The sequence below is a fragment of the Pinus tabuliformis genome, chromosome 9, assembly GCF_031772625.1.
Source record: "Pinus tabuliformis cultivar Carrire ecotype Pingquan chromosome 9, CPIR1, whole genome shotgun sequence".
NCBI lineage: Eukaryota > Viridiplantae > Streptophyta > Pinopsida > Pinales > Pinaceae > Pinus > Pinus tabuliformis.
Genome location: NC_142307.1, coordinates 590692173 through 590717861, shown reverse-complemented (window position 1 = coordinate 590717861; position 25689 = coordinate 590692173).

Sequence of the window (25689 nt, the reverse complement as noted above, 5' to 3'; positions counted from 1 at the left end):
AATGTAGAATTTGATAATTTGAGAGCATTATACTTTCAAGGGGAATCACCTCCGACTGATCCTAAGATCCAGATATTTGAAATCATTGATTTTTATGATTCCACGTGGCAATGCTTTTTAAATGACGACATCCCTTGACATGTAAAAATCGAAGGTTTTAAAGATTGCGAATGCTTCTAGCCCGTGTTACCTAGATCTAACACCCTAAGAGACAGGAGGTTAAGGAATCACTTCCAAGTCAGAATCGTGTCCCCGAAAAATTGGTCAGTAAAAGTGGTGGGAAGTGGTCAGTAAAAGTGGTTGGAATTGGTCAATAAAAGTGGTTGGAATTTTTTAAAAATTTCAAAAAATCTTGTAAAAGAAGTGTTTGAATCTTGTTTTTAATGGTGGAAATGGATTCAGTACCATCAAAATCATCTAAAAGACCTAAAAATTTGAAGTTTAACCACTATAGCTTAGATTTACAAAAATCCTTGTCAGATTTTCTCAAAATATAACCGAAATTTCCATTACTTTTAGGGCAAAAAAAACTAATAAAAAACAGTCTCATTAGACTACGGCTAATCAAAAAAATTTTGATTTTATAATTGTTATTAACAAATACATATTTTTAATTATTAAATCAATTGACTTAAGAATGATACATAAATCTTATAAATTATAAAAATTATATATATAAATGTAATTGAAAATGTATTTATTTATATAAAAAATGTATTTTGCACAATAAAATTTTATTAACAAAAAAATTACGATCACATACTTTTTATATTAAATTTCCAGTACAAACATGAACACGAAAATTTGAGAGCAATTTAATCTCATGGGGAATCACTTGTCCCTTTTCTCTTCCGCAGAATTTCACAATTTGTAAGCAGTCTGATCTCAGGAGGAATCACCTGTAACTTACAATAGCCCTTGAGATTCAGAGATTTGAGCTCTTTGAGTTCTGCGATTTCAGATGGCAATGATTCTAAATTATGACATCCGCTGAGATCCAGAATTTTGAGATTTTTTAGATCTCTCATTTCACATGGCAATGATTTTAACCTCTTACATCCACTGAGATGTAAAAACTGAAGGTTTGAAAGATTGTCAATGCGTGAATGCACATATTCAATTTGAATATAGTTTAAACCAAGTAATTCAAGTTGTTTCAATTGCCACAATGATTTTGGCAATAATTGTAGACCCATGTTACTTTAACATAACACCCTCAGAAAGACGAGGTCAAGCAAAAATGCTTCCGGAATCTCCTTTAATTCAAGGTTGTATGTTAGAAATAGGTTGATCAATTTTGTACATCTCAATTCCTTGTTTGGTAGAGATGTAATATTGCTACCAACAAGGGAGAGCCTCCTGCAATTATGGCGTGTCTCGATGTCGGGGAAAAGGGCATCGATGTCGGGGCAATGTTGACCTGCCATCGATACAAAATTCTCCTCTTTCTCTGCCACATAAATTGCCATGTCCCGCACAACATCGTGAACGCCAAACGTAACGCTCCAATCACTGGATCCACCAACTGCTCTCAATTGGAATAAGGAATGATCGACAAGTAACTTTACATAGCTGTGCGCAGTATCCACTAAGGAGTCCGAATCTTTGCTCTTTACTATACCTTCTACGATTTAGATGAGCGATATAGTGTGCACTGGAATGTACCAGTCCTCCTGAACATTCACACAACACAGAAAATAGGTTTTCAAATGAGCATGGGGTAAACTATCGTAGCTTCATCTCAATCGCTGATACAAATCTCGATCGAGACGAGGATGAGTAATTGGAAAATTTGAATCCACAGTCTGAATCTGCCTTAAAGCAAGGTTCCACTCATTTACAGCCCAGTTCCCAATCATTGTTGACGCTATGACATTTATAGCTAAGGGCAACCCTTTACACTCCTCCGCCACGACTCTAGCAATATGCTCTATCTCGTCAGGCACATGCTGTTGGAAATTCCACAGGTGATTTCAAACACAAAAGACCAGAGAACAATGCTCTGATACCAATTGTTAGAAATTTCTGGTAATTTCAAACAGAACTGAACAGAGAGTAATACTCTATTTTTACCGCTCAGGATCTTAACGCAGCGGAACAATAAAATATATCCAGAACACAGGGTTTTACAAACACACATAAAAACTTGTTATTCATTAAAAGACTGCTGTTACAAAATATGGTTCTTCCTCTCTCATAGAGGGATTTACAAAAAATATTCACACACTGCTGTGTCTACTCTATATGCTATTTCGCTGCTGCAGCTTTCTTTGCATTCACATGCTGCTGCGTGTTACAGATGCACTTCTGTGCTTTTTCACATTCTCACCTCTAACTCCCCCCCTTTTTTCTATTCATTGTTGTTCTGGGTATATATATTATCTATTACAAAAAAATCTCTGCAAGGTTATGCATGGAGGTGTCTTGATGAACCACCAACCACATTTACAATCTAGGATGGGACTCTGACACAAATTGGCCCTTTCTGGTGCTCTGCTGGGGTAGACGCAGTAAACAGTAAATGAAACCCATAACCTGTTAATGCTTTTAGCTGCTCGAGGCGCGTCCTTCTTGGTCTCGGCCATTCTTCTTCTTTAATGCTGTTGGTGAGCAGTTATGGCGCAAAGCCTTCTTTCTTCTTCGGGAACACAAAAGGTAGGTTAAAACATAAATAAGGCATGGCGGTGGCGAACACAAGCCAGAACAAATCTCAGCCGTCGGATCTACAGATGAACGGCAGGATCGCATCGCAAAAAGAAAACGTTATAGGGGGATGAGGCGAGGTGAGAAGCGGCGATGTGCGATGTGCAATGATATCGCTTCGCAATATCGCAATCAGCGGATAAAGGCGGAGGGCTTAACGCACAATGGGAAAAAGGTTGCAATCTGTGATTTGTGACCTCATCGCATCGCAGGAAAACAAAGGGAGCAGAATAAGGTAAGGGGATCAAGGTTGTGATCTGCGATCTGCGATTAGATCGAATCGCAAGGGAAAAACTGTGTGGTTTCGACCTGCAGTTGGAAATTACAATTTCAACACTCCCCTTTAATTTCAACTACTGGGTTATCAGTCATACCCAGAATTTTCTTCAAAAGTTCGAAATTTTTCTGATCCAATGGCTTGGTCAGAATGTCTGCAACCTGCTCCTGAGTCTTGCAATGTTGTAAAACAATTTCTCCATTGTTCACCAATTCTCTAATGTAATGGAACTTTGTATCAATATGTTTTGTTCGCTTATGAAACACAGAATTCTTGGACAATGCAATAGCTGAGCTATTATCGCAAAAAATAACCATTGCTTTTGCCTGCTCTTGGCATAGGTTCCTTAGCATCCTTCTCATCTAAACCGCTTGACACGCTGCTGTTGTAGCTGCCACAGATTCTGCCTCTGCTGTAGACAATGCCACTATAGGTTGTTTCATAGAAACCCACGAAATGGCTCCTGAACCCATGTGAAAGAGATAATCGGATGTGCTTTTCCGATCATCTACACTTCCAGCCCAATCACTATCGGTGTATCCAACTAAATCTGAACTTTCTGAAAAAATATATAAGATGCCAAATCTTTTTGTACCTTTAACATACCTCAGAATCCTTTTTGCTGCCTGCCAATGTGCTTCTTTTGGCCTCTCCATGAATCTGGAAATTAAACTAACAGCAAACATTATATCCGGCCTAGTTGCAGTTAAATACATAAGGCTGCCAACTATGCTCTTGCACACACTAGGATCAAAATCCTTACTACTGTCCTCTTTGTTGAGTTTTAATCCCATTACCGTGGGAGTGATTGCTGCTTTGCTGTCCTGCATATTAAATCTGGCCAACACTTCATTTACATATTTTGCCTGCAAAATAAAAATTCCATTTTCACTTTGTTCTACTTCTATTCCTAAGAAGTATCTCAGCAAACCCATGTCAGTCATCTCAAATTCTTCTTTCATGACTGATTTGAAATTTTTAATGAGGTAGTCATCATTACCTGTAAAGATCACATCATCAACATACAACACTACAATTAAAATTTTACCATCCTTTTCTTTGATGTAGAGGGTGGGTTCTCCCTCACACTTTGCAAATTCATTTTCCATTAGATAGGAATATATCCTATTGTACCACGCTCTTGGCGCTTGCTTCAGCCCATAAAGAGCTTTCTTCAATCTGCACACTTTGTGCTCTTGGCCTTTCTTTTCATAGCCTAGAGGTTGTTCAATGTAAACCTCTTCCATTAAAACTCCATTTAGGAATGCTAACTTCACATCCATTTGGTAAACTTTCCACTTGTTTTGTGTTGCTATGGACAGCACTGCTCTCATAGTTTCCATTCTTGCAACTGGTGCGAAAGTCTCCTCATAGTCTCTCCCATACTGCTGCTTGTATCCCTTGACAACAAGTCTTGCCTTGCGTCTTTCTATCTTGCCTTCAACATTACTTTTGGTCTTGTAGACCCATTTAACTCCAACGACTTCTTTACCTTTTGGTAGCTCAACCAAATCCCATGTCTTGTTTCTTTCTATGGCATTCATCTCCTCATCCGTAGCTTCTATCGATTTCTTATCTTTAATTGCATCTTCGAAATGAGTAGGGTCATCAAAATGAAAATACAAAGCAAACAAGGAATTCATTCCTTCATCGTAAATGTCACTTAAATTTATGAATTTCTTACCTCTTTCACTTGGTGTACAAGTGCTTGAAGAAGCAGTTGAATTTCCTCCTTGTGGTGTGCTAGGAGAGGCACTCTCATTTCTCGTCATGGGTGTCTCTTGCTGCCCTTGTGTTCGTGCTGCTCTTTGGGGATGTATTTCAGTCATCTCCTCATCATCTTCATCATGAGACAAACAGTTTTTAACATTCACTGTTTTCTCTATGCTTCCATCCCAAGCTTCCTCCTCAATGAATTGAGCATCTCTACTCACAAAAAACTTCTTAGTAAATGGGATATACAACCTGTATGTTTTGGATCCCTCACTGTATCCAATGAAAATTCATTTCTCCCCTTTGATGTCCAACATCCTCCTTAGCTTATCTGGAATGTGTGCATAAGCCACACATCCGAAAACTTTCAGGTGGGTGACTCCTTTCTTTCTCCCACTCCATGCTTCTTTCGACACTTTGTTCATCACAGCTTTTGTAGGGCATCTATTCAAAATATATACTGCACAGTGTACACCTTCAGCCCAATAATCATTTGGCAAATGCTTTGCCTTTAGCATGCTCCTCGCCATATCCATGATGGTCCTATTCTTCCTCTCAGCAACTCCATTTTGCTGTGGGGTGTACCTGGTGGTAAACTACTTGTGAATTCCATTTTCTCTACAAAACCGTAGGAATTCCTTGGAGATATACTCACCTCCTCTGTCAGTTCTCAAAACTTTGATGCGCAGCCCACTTTGATTTTCCACAAGTGCTTTGAAATTTCGAAATTTTTCAAACACTTCACTTTTGTTTTTCAGAAAATAAGCCCAAGTTTTTCTGGTGAAATCATCAATGAATGTTAAAATATAGAGGTTGCCTGCAAGTGATGGAGTTTACATTGGTCCACATAAATCTGAGTGGACAATTTCTAAGGGCGCTTTTGCCCTTATGCTTTTCTCAGATGGAAAACTTTCTCTGTGTTGTTTCCCCAAAATACAACCTTCACAAAGGTTGTCCAGTTTCTCTATCAATGGTAATCCTCTTACCATTCCTTTTTTGCTCAGCAAGCTAAGACCTCCAAAGTTGAGATGTCCAAATCTCAAGTGCCACAACCAGTTTTCATCCTTTGGTTGGCTTTGGAAAGCCTCTTGGGTAACTGCTGCAATTACTTCTTTGTTTTTCAGATCTGCCCTTATTCTGAGAGGGAACATTCTGTTCTTCGTCATCTTCACTTCAGCAATACAGTGTTTGCTGGGTGCTCTATCCAGGATGGTGCATACATCGTTCACAAAGAAAACATTGTAACCCTTTTGAACAAGTTGTCCAATACTTAAGAGGTTACACTTCATTCCAGGAACATAATAGACATCTGCTATGGTTTTCTTTTCACCTTTCTTTGTAAATATTTTTACTTCTCCTTTTCCCATAACAGAAATTTTACTATCAGTCCCAAGTGTGACTTGTGACTTCACACTCTGATCTAAAGCAGAAAACAGGGCTATGTTTCCTGTCATATGGTTGCTGCAACCGGAGTCTAGAAACCATATATCATCACTATTTGTTTCAGCCATATTACAAGCTAACAACACATTATCTTGGCTGATATTTTCTCTAGTGATATTTGCACTAGATCTATTATTCATATCATGCTACTTCTTCCTACATTCATTGGCATAATGCCCATATTTTTTACAATAATAACATTGGACATTGGATTTTTCATACCTTTGTCCTTGAGCATGATGTTGTTCACTTTGTTGGCTACTACCTTGGCCTTGGTTCTAATTTGGATTATTGCCTCTCCTTGAGAATTTGCTGGGCTGTTTCTTCCACCTCTGTTTTGGCTTCTGCCTCTTCCTCTCTTGTTTCCTCTGCCTTGACCTCTTCCTCTTCCAAATGGCATTTGGGTCTTGAAGGCATGTTCTAGAGATGAGTTTTCATTTCTACTCAACCTCTACTCATGTGTTATCAGTGATGCATAAAGTTCATCAACTAAAAAGTTTGAGAGATCCTTTGTCTCTTCTATGGTGGTGACAATCACATGGAACTTTGAGGGTAGGCTCCTCAATAGTTTCTCCACAATCCTCCTTTCTTCAAGAACTTCTCCATGAGTCCTTATTTGTGTGACCAAACCAATCACATGTGTGAAGAATGAGTCAATATTGTCTGACTCCTTCATGCACAGGTTCTCAAAATCTTTCCTCAGCAATTGTAGTTTTGCTGTCTTCACTTTCTCCATGCCATGATAGGCTGTCTTGAGAGTTTTCCATGCTTCTTTGGATGTCTTAGCTGCTGCTAACCTTGGAAACACGCTTCCATGCACTGCTTGATACAAGAAGAAGAGGGCTTTTGAATCCTTCTTCTTGTAGCTCTTCAACAGATCCTTCTCTGCCTGAGTTAGATTATTAAACTCATTTTCATCTGCTGGTTCTTTAAAACCATCTTCAACTATTTCCCATAAGTCTTGGGAAGCAAACAAGGCTTTCATTGTTATTGCCCAATAGTCATAATTTTTTCCATCAAATAGTGGGAGCTGCATACCCATGCTATTGCTGGTGCTGGTGCCAGCCATTCTTGCACTTTAAACTTGGATTCTTTTGCTGAGTCTTTGCTCTGCTGGAGAAGCTGCTACAGCAAAAATCCTTCCTTCAGCTTCTTTGACACCTTCAAAGAGCCTGGACTAGCTCTGATACCACTTGTTGGAAATTTCACAGGTGATTTCAAACACAAAAGACCAGAGAACAATGCTCCGATACCAATTGTTAGAAATTTCTGGTAATTTCAAACAGAACTGAATAGAGAGTAATACTCTGTTTTTACCACTCAGGATCTTAACGCAGCGGAACAATAAAATATTTCTAGAACACAGAGTTTGACACACACACATAAAAACTTGTATTCATTAAAAGACTGCTGTTACAAAATATGGTTCTTCCTCTCTCACAGAGGGATTTACAAAAAAAATTCACACACTGTTGTGTCTACTCTATATAGTATTTCGCTGCTGCGACTTTCTTTGCATTCACGCGCTGTTGCGTGTTACAAATGCACTGCTGTGCTTTTTCACATTCTCACCTCTAACTCCCCCCCTTCTTTTTGTTACATTTCTGTTCTGGGTATATATATCATCTATTACAAAAAAATCTCTGCTAGGTTATGCGTGGAGGTGTCTTGATGAACCACCAACCACATTTACAATCTAAGATGGGCCTCTGACACAAATCGGCCCTTTCTGGTGCTCTGCTGGGGTAGACGCAGTAAACAGTAAATGAAACCCATAACCTGTTAATGCTTTTAGCTGCTCGAGGCACGTCCTTCTTGGTCTCGACCATTCTTCTTCTTTAATGCTGTTGGAGAGCAGTTATGGTGCAAAGCCTTCTTTCTTCTTCGAGAACACAAAAAGTAGGTTAAAACATAAATAAGGCATGGTAGTGGTGAACACAAGCCAGAACAATTCTCAGCCGTTGGATCTGCAGATGAACGGCAGGATCGCATCGCAAAAAGAAAACGTTATAGGGGGATGAGGCGAGGTGAGAAGCGGCGATGTGCGATGTGCGATGATATCGCTTCACAATATCGCAATTGGCGGATACAAAGGCGGAGGGCTTAACGCACAATGGGCAAAAGTTTGCGATCTGCGATCTGCGACCTCATCGCATCATAGGATCACATCGTAGGAAAACAAAGGGAGTAGAATAAGGTAAGGTGATCAAGGTTGCGATCTGCGATCTGTGATTAGATCGCATCGCAAGGGAAAAACTATGTGGTTTCGACCTGCAGTTGGAAATTACAATTTCAACACATGCCCGTCTTTGAAAGCTACTTTGCAAAACAATTCCCAGGCTTCCTCTCTTGGAAATGGTTGTATTTGCATGGACTGTTCTGCATCCATTTATGGAATCAGATCTCTATTTCGAGTAGAGAATACAACTTTTCTCCCTTTGTTCTCGCCAAATTCCACGCCCAATTCTTTCAGAGTGACTGCGCTCGACAAATCATCTAAAATTAGGAAAGATTTCTTCATCCTCAGATGTGCCGACAGCTTCATCTTCCGTGAATCAACATCATTATAAGAATAGGCACTGAGGTCTAAATTGATTGCAGAAGCCATACGACTCTGCAACTCCAGAATGGAAAATTGGGCAATTGCAACCCAAATCACATGATCAAAAACACCACTTACCTTGTAGGTGTTGTAGACCTTTTTTAGCAACGGTGTTTTGCCAATCCCACCCATCCCATATGCAACAAATATCCAATCATGGGGGGCCTCTGTAAGCCACCTCTTAAGTCGTATTTCATCAGATCTAATATCCAACCCTACCAGTCTGGTGTCTGGTTCGTCTTGAAGCAGTAGGTTCGCCTGTTGTGGCACCACGGACGCAATCTGTTGAGCACTGTGAAACACAGAGAAGTTGGTCTGAAGATTGTGAAAGAGCTGATCAAAAGTTGTCTTCCACTTTCGGATTTCTGTAGAAAGTTTAGGCTTGCAAAGAAGGCAACTGATACCCCACTGCCACCTTCGAGAGCAATCGATCAACTCTTTTGCTTTTCCAACTGCATCTTGCATCCTTCGCAGACAATTTTGCAGAGATTGAGGGGCCGTCTCTAACATCGAGTAAAAGAGTCTTCATACGCTTTAATTACCCTTCTAGGAGCTGACAGTTCTCGAATGAGTGCAGAAATAGCACTACTGACCGTATTGGCCGCCACTTCAGTGATAATAGTAGCCATTGCCAATTTTTTGGCTTGGCAACAGAAGAATCAGAGGTCTGAAGGGGCTAGAGACAACCATATATAAACACAAACTTGCAATGAGATACAGGGCAATGGATAGGCAGTCATTAGTCATTATTGAAAATGCAAGCTGACTTGACTTATTATAAAACATGTATAAATATAAACATACAGAGTATTAGTATATTAGTAAAATCAACAATGGGATACACAGTCATCAGACGTCATTGCTGGTTAAATATCCTCCAATCCTTTCCATAAATATGGAATTGAATTTATATATTTTCATCTCATAAATGTAAGAAAGGTATAACCTACTTTATATAAAATTTGAAAATAAATCTTTAATAATAACAATTTAAAACAAATAAAAAAGTAATATCAAAATTTAATTTTTGTTACCTGACTTTTTTTTTCCAAATGTGTAACACATTTTTTTTATAAATATTAAAAATATTTAATTAAATTGAAATATTATGTATTTATATGTATAGTTTATTAAGTCACGGGAGTATAATATTTAATTTAATTAAAATAATATATATTTATATCTATTTGATATCATTTTTTGGATTCAACTGCGTTAAGTAAGTCATTCACGTATGACCATTTCCATGAGAGGTAGTCGTAAGTGACTAATTTCTCATGATTTGAATAGTTCATTTAGCACTCATTGCATCGGGTGATGCTCACAGGGGTGAAGTGGGATTGAAACTGGTAAAATAAATCACATAGCGTCAATCATCACTTCCGGGGCTTGCACCCGGTAACCAGGACTTCCCGGGAGGTCACCCATCCCAGATCGCCTTTGGCTCAAACGCGCTTAACTGTGGAGTTTTCCCCACAATCAAGCCCACTTAGCTTGCTACCCCGTTTGCAAAACCTTAGCAAGTATTGTACCTCATGAACCATTCAAGTAGAGATCCCTTCACTCTTTTGAATTTAAGTATAGGGGGTTTACGCAGTGCATTATATTTGATATCATTTTTGGGATTCAACTGCATTAAGTAAGTCATTCACGTATGACCATTTCCATGAGAGATAGTCGTAAGTGACTAATTTCTCATGATTTGAATAGTTCACTTAGCACTCATTGCATTGGGTGCTGCTCACAGCGGTGAAGACGTGGGATTGAAACTGGTGAAATAAATCACATAGCGTCAATCATCACTTCCGGGGCCTGGACCCGGTAACCAGGACTTCCTGGGAGGTCACCCATCCTAGATCGCCTCTGGCTCAAGCGCGCTTAATTGTGGAGTTTTCCCCACAATCAAGCCCACTTAGCTTGCTACCCCATTTGCAAAACCTTAGCAAGTATTGTACCTCATGAACCATTCGAGTAGAGATCCCTTCACTCTTTTGAATTTAAGTATAGGGGGTTTACGCAGTGTATTATATTTGATATCATTTTTGGGATTCAACTGCGTTAAGTAAGTCATTCACGTATGACCATTTCCATGAGAGGTAGTCGTAAGTGACTAATTTCTCATGATTTGAATAGTTCACTTAGCACTCATTGCATTGGGTGATGCTCACAGGGGTGAAGAAGTGGGATTGAAACTGGTGAAATAAATCACATAGCGTCAATCATCACTTACGGGGCTTGCACCCGGTAACGAGGACTTCCCGGGAGGTCACCCATCCCAGATCGCCTCTGGCTCAAGCACGCTTAACTGTGGAGTTTTGCCCACAATCAAGCCCACTTAGCTTGCTACCCCATTTGCAAAACCTTAGCAAGTATTGTACATCATGAACCATTCAAGTAGAGATCCCTTCACTCTTTTGAATTTAAGTATACGGGGTTTACGCAGTGCATTATATTTGATATCATTTTTGGGATTCAACTACGTTAAGTAAGTCATTCACGTATGACCATTTCCATGAGAGGTAGTCGTAAGTGACTAATTTCTCATGATTTGAATAGCTCACTTAGCACTCATTGCATTGGGTGATGCTCACAGGGGTGAAGAAGTGGGATTGAAACTGGTGAAATAAATCACATAGTGTCAATCATCACTTCCGGGGCTTGCACCCAGTAACCAGGACTTCCCGGGAGGTCACCCATCCCAGATCGCCTCTGGCTCAAGCGCGCTTAACTGTGGAGTTTTCCCCACAATCAAGCCCACTTAGCTTGCTACCCCATTTGCAAAACCTTAGCAAGTATTGTACCTCATGAACCATTCAAGTAGAGATCCCTTCACTCTTTTGAATTGAAGTATACGGGGTTTACGCAGTGCATTATATTTGATATCATTTTTGGGATTCAACTGCGTTAAGTAAGTATTCACGTATGACCATTTCCATGAGAGGTAGTGGTAAGTGACTAATTTCTCATGATTTGAATAGTTCACTTAGCACTCATTGCATTGGGTGATGCTCACAGGGGTGAAGAAGTGGGATTGAAACTGGTGAAATAAATCGCATAGCATCAATCATCACTTCCGAGGCTTGCACCTGGTAACCAGGACTTCCCGGGAGGTCACCCATCCTAGATCGCCTTTGGCTCAAGCGTGCTTAACTGTGGAGTTTTCCCCACAATCAAGCCCACTTAGCTTGCTACCCCATTTGCAAAACCTTAGCAAGTATTGTACCTCATGAACCATTCAAGTAGAGATCCCTTCACTCTTTTGAATTTAAGTATAGGGGGTTTACGCAGTGCATTATATTTGATATCATTTTTGGGATTCAACTGCGTTAAGTAAGTCATTCACGTATGACCATTTCCATGAGAGGTAGTCGTAAGTGACTAATTTCTCATGATTTGAATAGTTCACTTAGCACTCATTGCTAAGTGAACTATTCAAATCATGAGAAATTAGTCACTTACGACTACCTCTCATGGAAATGGTCATACGTGAATGACTTACTTAACGCAGTTGAATCCCAAAAATGATATCAAATATAATGCACTGTGTAAACCGCCTATACTTAAATTAAAAACAGTGAAGGGATCTCTACTTGAATGGTTCATGAGGTACAATACTTGCTAAGGTTTTGCAAATAAGGTAGCAAGCTAAGTGGGCTCGATTGTGGGGAAAACTCCACAGTTAAGCGCGCTTGAGCCAGAGGCGATCTGGGATGGGTGACCTCCCGGGAAGTCCTGGTTACCGGGTGCAAGCCCCGGAAGTGATGATTGACGCTATGTGATTTATTTCACCAGTTTCAATCCCACTTCTTCACCCCTGTGAGCATCACCCAATGCAATGAGTGCTAAGGGAACTATTCAAATCATGAGAAATTAGTCACTTACGACTACCTCTCATGGAAATGGTCATACATGAATGACTTACTTAATGTAGTTGAATCCCAAAAATGATATCAAATATAATGCACTGCGTAAACCCCCTATACTTATATTTATATATAGTTTATTAAGTTATCTGAGTCTCTAGATGATTAGTATGTTTAATTTGGTTTGAGTAGTTATCATTGAGGATCTCACACTGTTGTTATTCATAATGTAGAAACCAGATTGGGTCGAGGTTTTGAACCAACTAATGTGGTTTATCCTCAGGACAAGGTGAGAAATCAATTGATCTCAAAGAATAAATAGTAGGGATGCATCATTGTTCAGGATTAGCCGTTTAAAATTAGCTGTTGGTGAAATCATTACCGACGAAAGAAAAAATTATTTAAGAATACGTGAGAAAGAGATGTTTGTTAAATTATTTAATATTTAGTTAGAAACCATCTATTACGTAATAATTAAATATTTTATATCGATATTATAAATTATTTATCAATTTATATAATAATAATAAAATAATTAAATAAATAAAATTTTAATCCAATGTGATTAATTCCAAAGACTCATTTCTACATTTGAGGATCTTTTAAGTTTTCAAAATCATGCTCCTCACATCATCCCTTAGCATGATTAGATTTTTACCCATAAATTTTCCAACTAGGAACCTTTACACCATCCAATGCCTTAACAAAACACCTTGTCACCAATAAAAAACATTAATATTTGTTTTCTTTAATTTTAATTTTAAAAACTTAAAAATATAAGTTAAAATATAATTAAATTAAAATATTTTAAAGATAACAAAATTTACATTCTAAAACATATTGGGAATCGGTGATTTTTTTTTTTTTTTTAAATCATAAAATAATTAATAATATAAATGTGTTAATGTGGAGTTCATTAATTTAATCATATTTCTACAAAATGATTAATGAAATTTTTACATTTTTATACATACATTTTAAACTAAATTGACATATAACTATTAATAAAAATTTCAATTATTATACTAAATATTTTCCATTTTTCACCTATTTATTAACCTTTATATTCTATTCTAATAAAATCATAGTAGAAAATAATAATACTCTTCATTTGAGTTGTCTTTAGTGAGGCTTTTTGGATGTTTTTCAGGTGGGTTTCTTGGATCTAATTTCTCTAAAATTCCACAGGAATTTATTGAAATCACAAGCTTGATAGGTAACCCCTGCACAATCAAAGTGCACTAGGAGTTTTTGAGGGTGTTGAATCCATATATATAGTCAAAAAAACTAGTTTAAATAACACAAATCAATATTTCACCTCAAATTTTTCCACAACACCCAAAAGTCCAAAATATAGTACTAAAGAAAACTCCTTCATTCATATATATATATATATATATATATATATATATATATATATATATATATATATATATATATATATATATATATATATATATATATATATATATATATATATATATAGATGTAGATATATATATATATATATATATATATATATACATATATATATATATATATATATATATATATATATATATATATATATATATATATATATATATATATATCTATATATATATATATATATATATATATATATATATATTTCAATAGGTATAAACTTAAAAATTATTATAAATAGATAAATATTAGGATTTAAAATTAAAAAATTTCTTTTTGAAACTCTAGTATTTATTGGTATTTTACATGGATGTATATTCAAAAACTCTTGGAGGAAGATTGAAGAAATCCAAAAGTAGTTTATACCCTAGAACCTTAAGATTAAAGGACATACTCCCTACCATGTCCACTTGCAAGCCTTATCCCATTGAAAGGACAATTTACTAGGAATCTTATGTATAAGAAGAAATTATACCACATGAATGTGAAGAGGTTCCTAAAATTGCTTCTAGCTCGACCCAAAACCCCCACCTTGTACTCAAAATGGGGAGGCATAAGGATGCATAAGGATGCCTAATCATGGTTGGGTCATTGGGAAATAAAGGAAGAGATCATCTTGCAAAACCCATACAATATTAAAAATGCTTTTACTTCCAAATTTAAGGAGAAATTATGGGACAACGAAGAGCTCGAAGGAAAAAGAAAACTAAGATATTATACGAAGGTGATTAACCCCAATCTGAAAAACCAAAATTGTCTTTCTATAGTGACTAGTGTTCAGAAGAAAGTGAACATTGCCAAGATAATAACAAATTCTCATTAACTTCAGAGTGAAACTGAACATCGTCCAATTCCCAAAATCCCATGGGATGAATGGGTTTCACCTATGGGATCCTAAGAGGGTTGAAGATGAAAAACATTTTTTCTTCAATTTTCCATTTCATACTCACACTCAATCTAATATTCAAAATATTTGTCACACTACTAATATTCTTGATCTTTTAAATCAATAAAACTATGTCTATTTAGGAATTTTTCTCACTTCTTTTTTATTATAAAAATAAAATGTTAAAGAATACCTTCTTAAGGTTGGGTAAACCATATAGGTATTAGTGGATGTTCTTCTTCATCATTAGGGTCATGATCATCATATATTACTCAATATTATTTATTTATTTATTTTCTTTCTTTCCTTCTACATATAGAGAAATTAGGAGATTTGTGATTGATGTAACTAGGCAACAGACACAAAAAGACACACCCTCAAAAAGCAAGGGATATTAGGAGCATGATGTAGTTCTCTGTTAAGGGAATTTGTATTTATAACTATATGTGACCATAAAAAATGCATCATAATTATCTAATTGTTTTTAATTATTTCCTTAAATATATCCAGTAATATCTCCCTAACTATGTCCTATGATCTATCCATTATTTCATCCATGATTTTTTCAGCAATATTCATCTCTATATTTGCTAGATTTTCTCCACCTCAAGGCAGGACTCTATCAATCAATTTGTTCTTGATCACTATTAGTTTAGCATTGACCAATACATGTTATAATATTTAACTTTGGAAAAGGAATATTTATTTTTCAATATTATTGAAGAAATTATTTCCCAGGCATTTGATTGGACCATAAATTGAAGGTCTTATTGTAGCCTTTTTACACTAAAATTCCATGTGGATAATTGCCTCATAGTTTTTTTCCATAACTTTTAAATGCAGTTGCAATATTTATGCCATGATTTTTAGATATTTGTGGAATAAATTTTCATTATTAAGCTTCATAGGAAAACCATCTAAAATTAAATTCTTCGAAAATAGCTCGTACTCACATAAATTACATATTTACCATCAAGTATTTGTATAAAAGATAGATAGGACCAAGATGTAAATAAATATACTTACCAAGAGTAACTTCCCACCCTTATTTATGTGCCTTTCAACACTTTAACAAGTAGGAGACTTAGTTGTGGTTACTACCTACCAAAAAAGTATGCAAGTTCTTTCCCCTTCGTAGACAATTAATTTTTCCACTTCATATATTACTTTGCAAATTTTCTAAAAGCATAATTTCCACTTGAGTAGTAGGGACTACCCTATCCTGGACCACTTTCTCTTACATAGACTTTCTATAATATGCATACGCTATTAGAATATTCATAATATCATCCATTAAAAATTACAAATAGGTACTATTTTTTTATGTCTCCTCTTTAATGAACATTATTCATTAAATTAGTCCTTTCTCGTTATTTGCCTTTGTTTTCCTTTTTCTTCATCTTTAATAGTTATTTGGTCTTTTTCCTTCTTGATGTTCTCTACTATCATAGTGTAGCTACATAAATATTAGTTGAAGTACATATGAAAGAATCACCATCTACTAGAATAAATGGGTTGTCAGTCATTATATCCACTAGTTCTCTAGAAAACTTATTCTCATACATGCTTCATCAACCATTCTTCCATCAAAATGTGCATACATATCCCTCTTACTCTATATCACCACTCTAATTTTCATCGTCCTCAATCTCCTGGGTTCCTGACTCAATTGTAACCTTGATGTCGATGCTCCTAAATCATACTACCTAGGAAAAAAAATCTTGATAGACGCACATCCATGTGTCCTCTATCTCTTGCAAAAATTTTCCTCATAGTTATCTCTTCTTTTTCGTATCCTCAATCATCATTTTATTCCTACACAAGACCCTTTTTCTTTACATGAAATCTACCTGATTGCATCGTCACTAAGATCGATGACTCTGTTAGGTGTAGACTACATCAAATCGATGGTTCTACCCACATATAGTTTCTCTCTTAATGATCTGAGATCCTCTTTTAGTTTATTCTTACCACAATAACACATGATGAAAAATCTTTTACATTAGTGGTTTTTTACCTCGAACATTATTGACTCGGGTACACACAAGTTCAAAAGTTTTTAATCTTTAACCAATATCATTATAAAATGACACTATCCAAGAATTGTTTCTTAGGGATGTATTCCTTCAAGGGTTTATTGTATATACGTCTCAACCCACACACAAAATACTTTTATTTATAACTCACTTCGTTTTCTTATTCACTGTTAACCATGATTCTATTTCTTTTTCCATATTTTGTCACTTCATCTTTTTTCTTTCGTGCATCATTATCCACTTTTCTTTCCTATTTTTTCATATGTGATTTGTAAATTTTTTTGGACATTCCACTCGACAATTCATCACAACAAATCTCACAAGTTTTACTTAAAAATCTAAAATCTACACCACAAGGGTTTATTTCTCTTTAAATTTTTAGATATGTGAATTACTGATTATTGTGTATGCATGCTAATTATAATTACGAAAAAAAAAATAGAGAACAATGAAATAAAAACTCTTAATTTGTGATTAGCACAAAATATATCTTGGGAAACCCTTTTGGGAGAAAACCCAGTTGGAAGGTGAGGTCGCTTTTCTCTCTTTATTTGAATAGAAAATGGTTGCAAGTACAAAGAAGGCATGTGGCCTGTGGGCTACCACAATGCAAAAATAATATGTGTGCTCTCTCACTATCCCTGCTAGTTATTCTATTTGTCTATGCAACAAAATGCACTTGAAAAGAATGGAACCTACTTTCCTCCTAGTGGTCATTTATAACACAACCTAATAGCCAAGTAGTAGTTAGGTTTTACTCCTTTAAAACTTAACCAGAGTTACAATATGGACTATTCTAGAGTCTTATTCATCATTATCACGTGCCTATCATATTTTTCATGAATAAATGGGGATGATGTGGAATCCCCTTGAATTATGTTGGTGAAAACAAGAAGGTCAACTTCTGAGTGGCATAAATTTTCCATCTGGACTCCAACCAAGATTATTCTTGCATTGTTGGAAAGGTATTTGTGTGTAGAATAGGAGAAAAGAGTGTAGCACTAAAGTGTCAAAGTTTTACCCCCTAAAAAACACTCTTTGATGCCTCAAAATGCTCTGAGAAGATTTTAGGCCTTAATTTCCCAAATTGGGTCTCGCAGATAAAAATGGTCCTATTAGATGATTCCTCCACTTTTTCCATGCTAAAATAATTGATGTGGATGAAAAACAATACAATTATCAAATATGAATCACTCCCCATTTTTTGAGACTTTTAGTCCTAAAATGCTTCCAGTGAATGAGGTGAGGAAATTTATCCTCCGTTGTCTCTCAGGTGTGCCATTTAGCTTTGGCTTGAAGTTCTCCTTTCAACCCAATCTATTAAAGTTCTTTTTGTCCCTATCTTGTAGTTCTAAGCCTTTTATGCAAAACTATGTCTTCTGTCATCTATAACTTACTTGGGGCCTGCAAGTATTGTAGTGGCTAGTGATATATATGGATTATTGTCTCCTTACCCATTAGATAATGCTTCCACTTCTTCACAAATTGCACCATTTCATAAACCTCCTTATCAAAAGTAGGGTAGTTAACAATTTCCCCATGAACTAATTTAGAATGGTAGCATACAAGCCTTCCCCCCCACATCAAGATCGCTCCCATAACATACTCACCGGGATCTATCTCCACTTGAAAGGGCTTATCCAAGTTTGGTAGTGCAAGAACTAGTGCTTGACTAATCTTCTTCTTTAACTCATCAAATGCCCTTTGTTTACCCTTTCCCCACTAGAAACTCTTGCCACTTATTAGTATGGCATGGAGTGATGTTGTTACCACTAAAAATGAGGCTATGAATTTCCTCAAGTATTGTGTCACCCCAACAAAACTCCTAACCTCAAAAACATTAGTAGGCATGAACCATTTTATGATGGCCTCCATCTTGGCAGGATCTATTTTTGTCTCTCCTCCACCCATCACATACCCTATATACACCAGATACTACTGTGAGAACTCACACTTTTTGATATTTTATAGAAATTGGTGCTTATTTAATGTCTCCAACACCTACGTCAAAGGTGAGATGTGCTCCTCCTAGGTAGCACTATATACCAGTATATAATCCAAATATAAAATAAAAAATGAATCTATAAAATTGTGCATCATATCATTCATTACCCTCATAAACATAGTTGGTACATTGCATAAGCCAAATGGCTTGACTACCCATTCATACAAACCTTGCGTCGTTTTGAAGGCATTATTCCAAGTATCTTATTCTCTGACTCGAAACTGTTGATATCTAGACTTTAAGTCAACCTTGGTGAAGTATTTCACTTACTACAACTAATTCAACAAATCATCAATCTTGGGTAGGGGGTACCTATTCTTGAGTGTGATTTTCTTCAATGCAATGCAATTAATACACATCCACCAAGTCCCATTCTTTTTGGAACTGTGATGATGGTTGACCCACATGGTGGTGTACTTAGTCGAATGACACCCCATTCTAGTAGTTTTTTCAATTGTTTCTTCACCTCACTTGCTTCTATAACAAACTAACTATACAACCCAATATTTTGCGAGGGAGCCGTTGAAATATTTGGATCTTATGCTCTGCTTCCCTCTTGGGTGGTAGCCCTTTAGGCTCCTAGAACACATCCCTGTAAGCCTATAGAAACTCTGCCAGTTATTTTTTATGTTTCTTAGTACACCCCTCTAATGATGCCTTTGCACTTGTTAACTCTTCTACAAGATGATTCTCTCTTAAAAACAATAAAACAAACTTCTTGCTAGAAATGATCATTTTCTTGGCTTGGTTGGCATTTGCTGGTGAAAATTTTAACTTTCCTTTGTGCACATTTATGGTGAACGATTTTCCATCACTGGTGAGATGGTATTGTTGGCTATGCACGTGAATATTGCATAATACATGTACATGTAGGGACTTCCACTCCACATACATCAAAGGGAACTACATCTAATTCTACCTCATTAATAAAATAAACATAGATAACTAATATAATTTTGCATTGTTTTGTTACCTTTAACTATGCTTCCTTATTTACTAATCCTAATGCTTGGATGATCACAGACTTCCAATGTAAATTTATATATTAGCTTTACTGAAATCAGATTTGCATGTGATCTTGAGTCAAAAAGCATAATATGTATCTTCCTTACTTGTATCTTTATGTGGAAGAGTTTGGTCATTTCTTTCTCTTCCTATTGCTAAAGGCTATTGAGTTTTAAATAATTTCATAAATGAGTCCTATAGATAGATTAGAACCATAAGTTAATACACTTACATTCTAAAAGCATAGATGGATCATCTCAATGCACTAGAACGCCAAATTAATAAGCTTACATGCTAGGAAATAAGCACTTTATGTGAAAAATATGATGAATTATCTTCCAAACATCATGGCCAACCCCATCATAAATGTCAAAAAAGGAGTTGGCAACAACAACTTTCAATTTCCAATGGTTTAAAGCATGTTTTCAACACAAAAAAACCAACATTATTCCCAATACTTTCCTGAGTTTTGCTAAATTTATTTTTTCTACTTTGATTTTGTTTAACTCTAATATGTATACATTCTCTCAAATAACATCTTTAAACGAAACACTATTAATATTTTGTATCTTACTATATAAAATTTATATTAAAGTATTTTTTGCTACAAAATATAGAAATTAAATTTTTTTAAGGATGGTGGATATCCTTTGCCTATATGTATATATATTATATAAGAAATATAACTTTACTTATTATTAAAATACTTATATATAATAAATAAAATATTTATATTTATATTTTAATATATATTTATATTTATATTTTTAATATATATACAATATGTAGATTTTCCTATTAGTCAATTGTGTGTGTCTTTGTATTTATATATTTTACCTATGCCATAATGTTTTTAGCCCCTTTAGAGGCAAGATCGTTCTATTGCGATAATTGCAGATGATTCTCCCTTTTTGGTAGTGATACTACATCTGTGCCAAGAAAGGAGTTCAGATATCCAAAACTGTTGACTCTAACTTTGGTATGCAAATTTTAATTGGAAGTGATTTCAAAAGCATTCTTCCTTAACCTTGTGTCTCTTAGGGTGTCATATTTAGGTAACATGGGGCTAAAATTATTGCCAAGATCATTATGGAAACTAAAACAATTTGAATTTTAGTCCTTGTATTTTCTCGTTGCTAAGGAAAACAGGTAAGGGCTAACCACCAAGGGTGAAATTTGTGGAGAGAGGTTGTTGAGGGAGGGAAGGTCGAACAACGAAGCCTAGCCTACTCGGACTCTTATTCCTGCATCTTAGCCCAAATTTCTCAATTGTGCCCTCATCCTCTATTGTTGTTGTCGTCGTCGTCATGTGGAAGCTCTATATTGGTTGGGGTTCAGGACTTCGTTGCAGTTCTGCTCGGTGTGTCTTCTGCTACTCGGGGTCACCACTGCCCTGTTTCTAGTTACTGTCGATGTAGATGGGACGGTTGTGTGGTGAACCTTGTCTACTTAACTCTCTTGTTCATGCCTCTTGGCCTGCCTTTCTCGACTATGCCCCTTCCTTTGCAATTGTCATCTATGTTGCCATGTGGAAGCTTTGTCCACGTCAGGGTTCAGGACTTCACTACGATTTTGCTTATTATGTCTTTACTTCTCAAGATCATTGCCACCCTATTTCCGGTTTTCGTCGTTGTAGATTTCTTTGGTGAAAGTTCATCGATATGACTATTGGGTTGTGGCCATGGCATTTGTCGGGTCTTGTCACTTTTTTTTCATTATCGTATCCCTTTGTTGGGTGTTGATCTTACGAGATATTTTATGTTTGTATTATCCCTAGTTCTGCCTCCGGTGTTTGTTGTTGGGGTTTGAAACATTTTTTATTTGTGGGTCGGCCACCTTTTCACATCATTTATAGCTCCCACTTGGGATTTTTTCGGGCCTGCATTCCTTGGGGTTTTATTTGGTCGAGCATGCATGCCCAAAATTCTTAAATCTCTTTGTGATGTGCTATAATACTCGTTGACCCTAGGGTTTAATACAATGAATCCTCTTCTTCATATCTTGTTAGTTTGAGCATCTTCCGGCGGTGCTAGAATGATGTGTGGATGGTCTTTGTTGGGGTATATATTGTGCTCCTTTTGGGGTTTCTTTGAGGGGTTTGTGAACCATGTATCTTGTTATCATTCATATCTAACTGGGATTATACTAGAATGTATGTAATATGCATGCTTATGTAAACATATTTTTAATTAATAGAAAGTTGTTAGTTTTTTCTTTCCTTAAGAAAAACAAAACAAAAAACAAAAACAACTTGAATTTCTTAGTTGAATTATACTGAAATTGGTGATGTGCACTCAAGCATTGACAATATTTTAAACAATTAGTTTTTACACCTCAAGGGTTGTAAATGGTTAAAATCATTTCCATGTGAAATTAGAGATCTCAAAAATCTCATATTTTTGGATCTCAATGGATGTTGTCATTTAGAACCATTGCCATATGAAATCTCAAAACTCAAAGATCTCAAATATATGGATTTTAAGTGTTGTTGTAAGTTATAGATTATTCCTCCTCACATCAAAATGCTTTAAAATTTCACAATAGAAAAGAGTGTGTTTGAACTAAGAAATTTTAATATAAGAAGGATTTTATCATATTTTTTGTTAATGAAAATTTATTTTATTAGTATAGATATATCCTAATTATAGATTTTGCATGTTGCAAGTGGAATAAATCTCTTTAGGTGCAATCCTCTTTTAAAATGTAAAATATGAAAAAAGTTGTGTCCCTCTCAGTATTTTATAGATCCCAATGAATTTGGTTCTCTCTATATATCTAGAATGTGCATTTTTTCATTGTTTAATTGTATTTTTGATGTTATATTAAAATTGTTAGTCTAAAAAAAATTATTGGATTTCAGGGAAAGCTTGCAAAAAATATCTATATACCTAAAAAATATCAAAATGAAAAATAGTGGCACTACAAAAAATTTACTGTTAAAATTTACTTTTTGTTGTTGTTTTATAGGACATATACAAAAAAAATGTAAACAATATATAGTATATACATAGTTGAGAATAAAGTATTTTGCATAGAATTTGTATTAAGACATTTTATCTATAGACTACATTGTCTACATTAAGTTTATTTCTTATTAATATATTTTTAAGTATATGTCAATATTACTTGATCTTGGATATTAAAATATTTTATGTGTAAACAACATTAAATTTGTTTATTATTATAAATATTTTTAAATGTCACATATTATTTTTATATTAGGAATTGAATGAATTACACCTCCTTATTATTCTTATTAAGAAGTATTTGAAATTTTTTATTTTATGTTCCAACTTTTAATTACTTTTTTCTTTAGACATTGAAAATTTTATTATGTACAACATTATAATATTTTCTTTATATATATATATAGATATATATATATATATATATATATATATATATATATATATATATATATATATATATATATATATATATATATATATACACATATATATATATATATATATATATATACATACATATAGATATATATATATATACATACATATATATATATATATACATATATACATATATACATATATACATATATATATATATATATATATATATATATATATATATATATATGTTAACATAGATCTTCAAATAATTTATTTAAATCCTTCCATGAAATATTTTAGAAATGTATGAGGTTTAAATATTTTATTCACACTTCTTTTTACTTCTAATTATTTTATTTCTTTTTAAAGTTAGATAACAAATTATGTTAAGTAATGTGGAAATATTTTATTTATGACTAAGTGTGAGTGAAATAATTTACCACATTGGGTTGTAATATTAACAAAAGATTGAGTGAGAATAGTGAGGGTGGGATTATTGATGTTTTGTAATGCTTTTAATTAAAACTAATTAACCATCTGTATTCATTTTAGTTTTCTATTATAGTTGACATTGCTTTCCAAAAAGAGGATATTTTATTTTTATCTTAGGAGGAACACATGTCAACTATAAATTGAGCACATAATCACACATTGTTCTCTTACCGACTGGTAAAATGTGTAATTCACTTCTTGGGTCTAGAATACTTGAACTAACCCTTGGAGGAATAAAATTTTGGGCATTTAGTATAAACTCACTTAAGAACACAACATAGTTACTTTATTCTAGAGTGTCAATAATATGTTAACTTACAAGAAAACCTCCATAGAGAGAATAACAACTATTCCGCCCAAAAACTCAAGCTAAACTCAATTAACTTTCCATATGAATAATTAGATTATATAAATATTTTGTTAATTTTAAATTAAATATACTTATTATATTTAATTTAAATAAATTTATTGATTAAAAAAATTTGTTTTTTTAATAAAAATATAAATTCAAGTTTGAACAAAAACAATAGTCAAATTATTGTGCCCGAAAACACATCCTTATTCGACGAAGGAAAACAAAAGATGTAGTTTTACCTCCCTTTCTGTGATTATTGGAGGGATATGTGGTGTAATTAGTGACCAAAACCCCCAAAGTCTCTATGTGCTGAGATAGAACGGAGGTTGGGAAGGGTAGGTCAAAGTTGTAATTATTTACGAAGACTCCAGGGTTTCGGCGGGGTGGAAAAAAATGTTTCATCCGCTTATTGGAAGGATGAGAGGAGGTGTAATTCTGGACGAAGACCACTGAAGACGAAGTGGTGTCCTTATTCGTCCACTTCTGTGATTGTTGGAAAGAGTAGCCTTAATTCTCCATGGATTCCAAAGTTTCCGCGAAGTTTTCTGCATGGTGAAAAAACTATACAGAGGTGGCCTAAATGTAACCATTCGTTTCCTATCTAAAAGAGGTGTAATTGGAGAGATGAGTGGTGTAATTAGTGACCAAAACCCCAAAGTCTCTGGTGTGCTGAAAGTGATTATTGGAGCGAGAAGAGGCATAATTAGTGACCAAAACCCCAAAGTGTCTGGTGTGCTGAGACAGAACGGAGGCTTGGGAAGGGTATGTCAAAGTTGTAATTATCTACGAAGACTCCAGAGTTTGGGTGGGGCAGACACAAAGTCTCGGCATGGTGAAGATGAAGCAGAGGCATGGGAGGAGATGTAATCACTGATGGAGAACTAAAATTTTGGGCGTCGTGGAGGCGGGGCGGACACAAATGTAACCAGAAGGATGTGTGGAGGGTTTTCTATTTTCACTGTTTCTATTATTGGCCAGTGTTGGGAATTTTTTGTTTAATTCCAAAACAAAAGAACAGAGAAAAATACTATGTTTTTAAACACAGGATCTTAACACAGAGAAGCTAAAATTGTTTGGGAGAATAACAGAGTTTTTCACACACATAAAAGAGAACTTGTATTCATTAATAAGAACTGTTGTTACAAAATAAAAGATCTTCCTCTCAACAGATGGATTACGCCAGGAACACTTCAGTTCTAGTTCCAAAAAAAAAGATTACTCTGTCTCTCCAGAAAAATACTCTGTCTATGTTTGCAAAATGTTACACTGCTGTGTGTAAAATTTTCATTACATTCACACGCTACTGCGTTTCACATTTCATATTCAACCAAAATAAAATACATTAGCGCTGTTGCGCATTGCCTTTCATTTTCTCAATGAACAACCCTTACATTCACACTACTATGTGTGTTTCACCTGCGCGCTGCTATATGTGCTTCCCTTGCATTTCATTACATATCTAAAAATGAACAACAAACATAACAATACATATGTTTTACTTGTGTCATAAAACCAAAAAACTACTCCCGTGGAT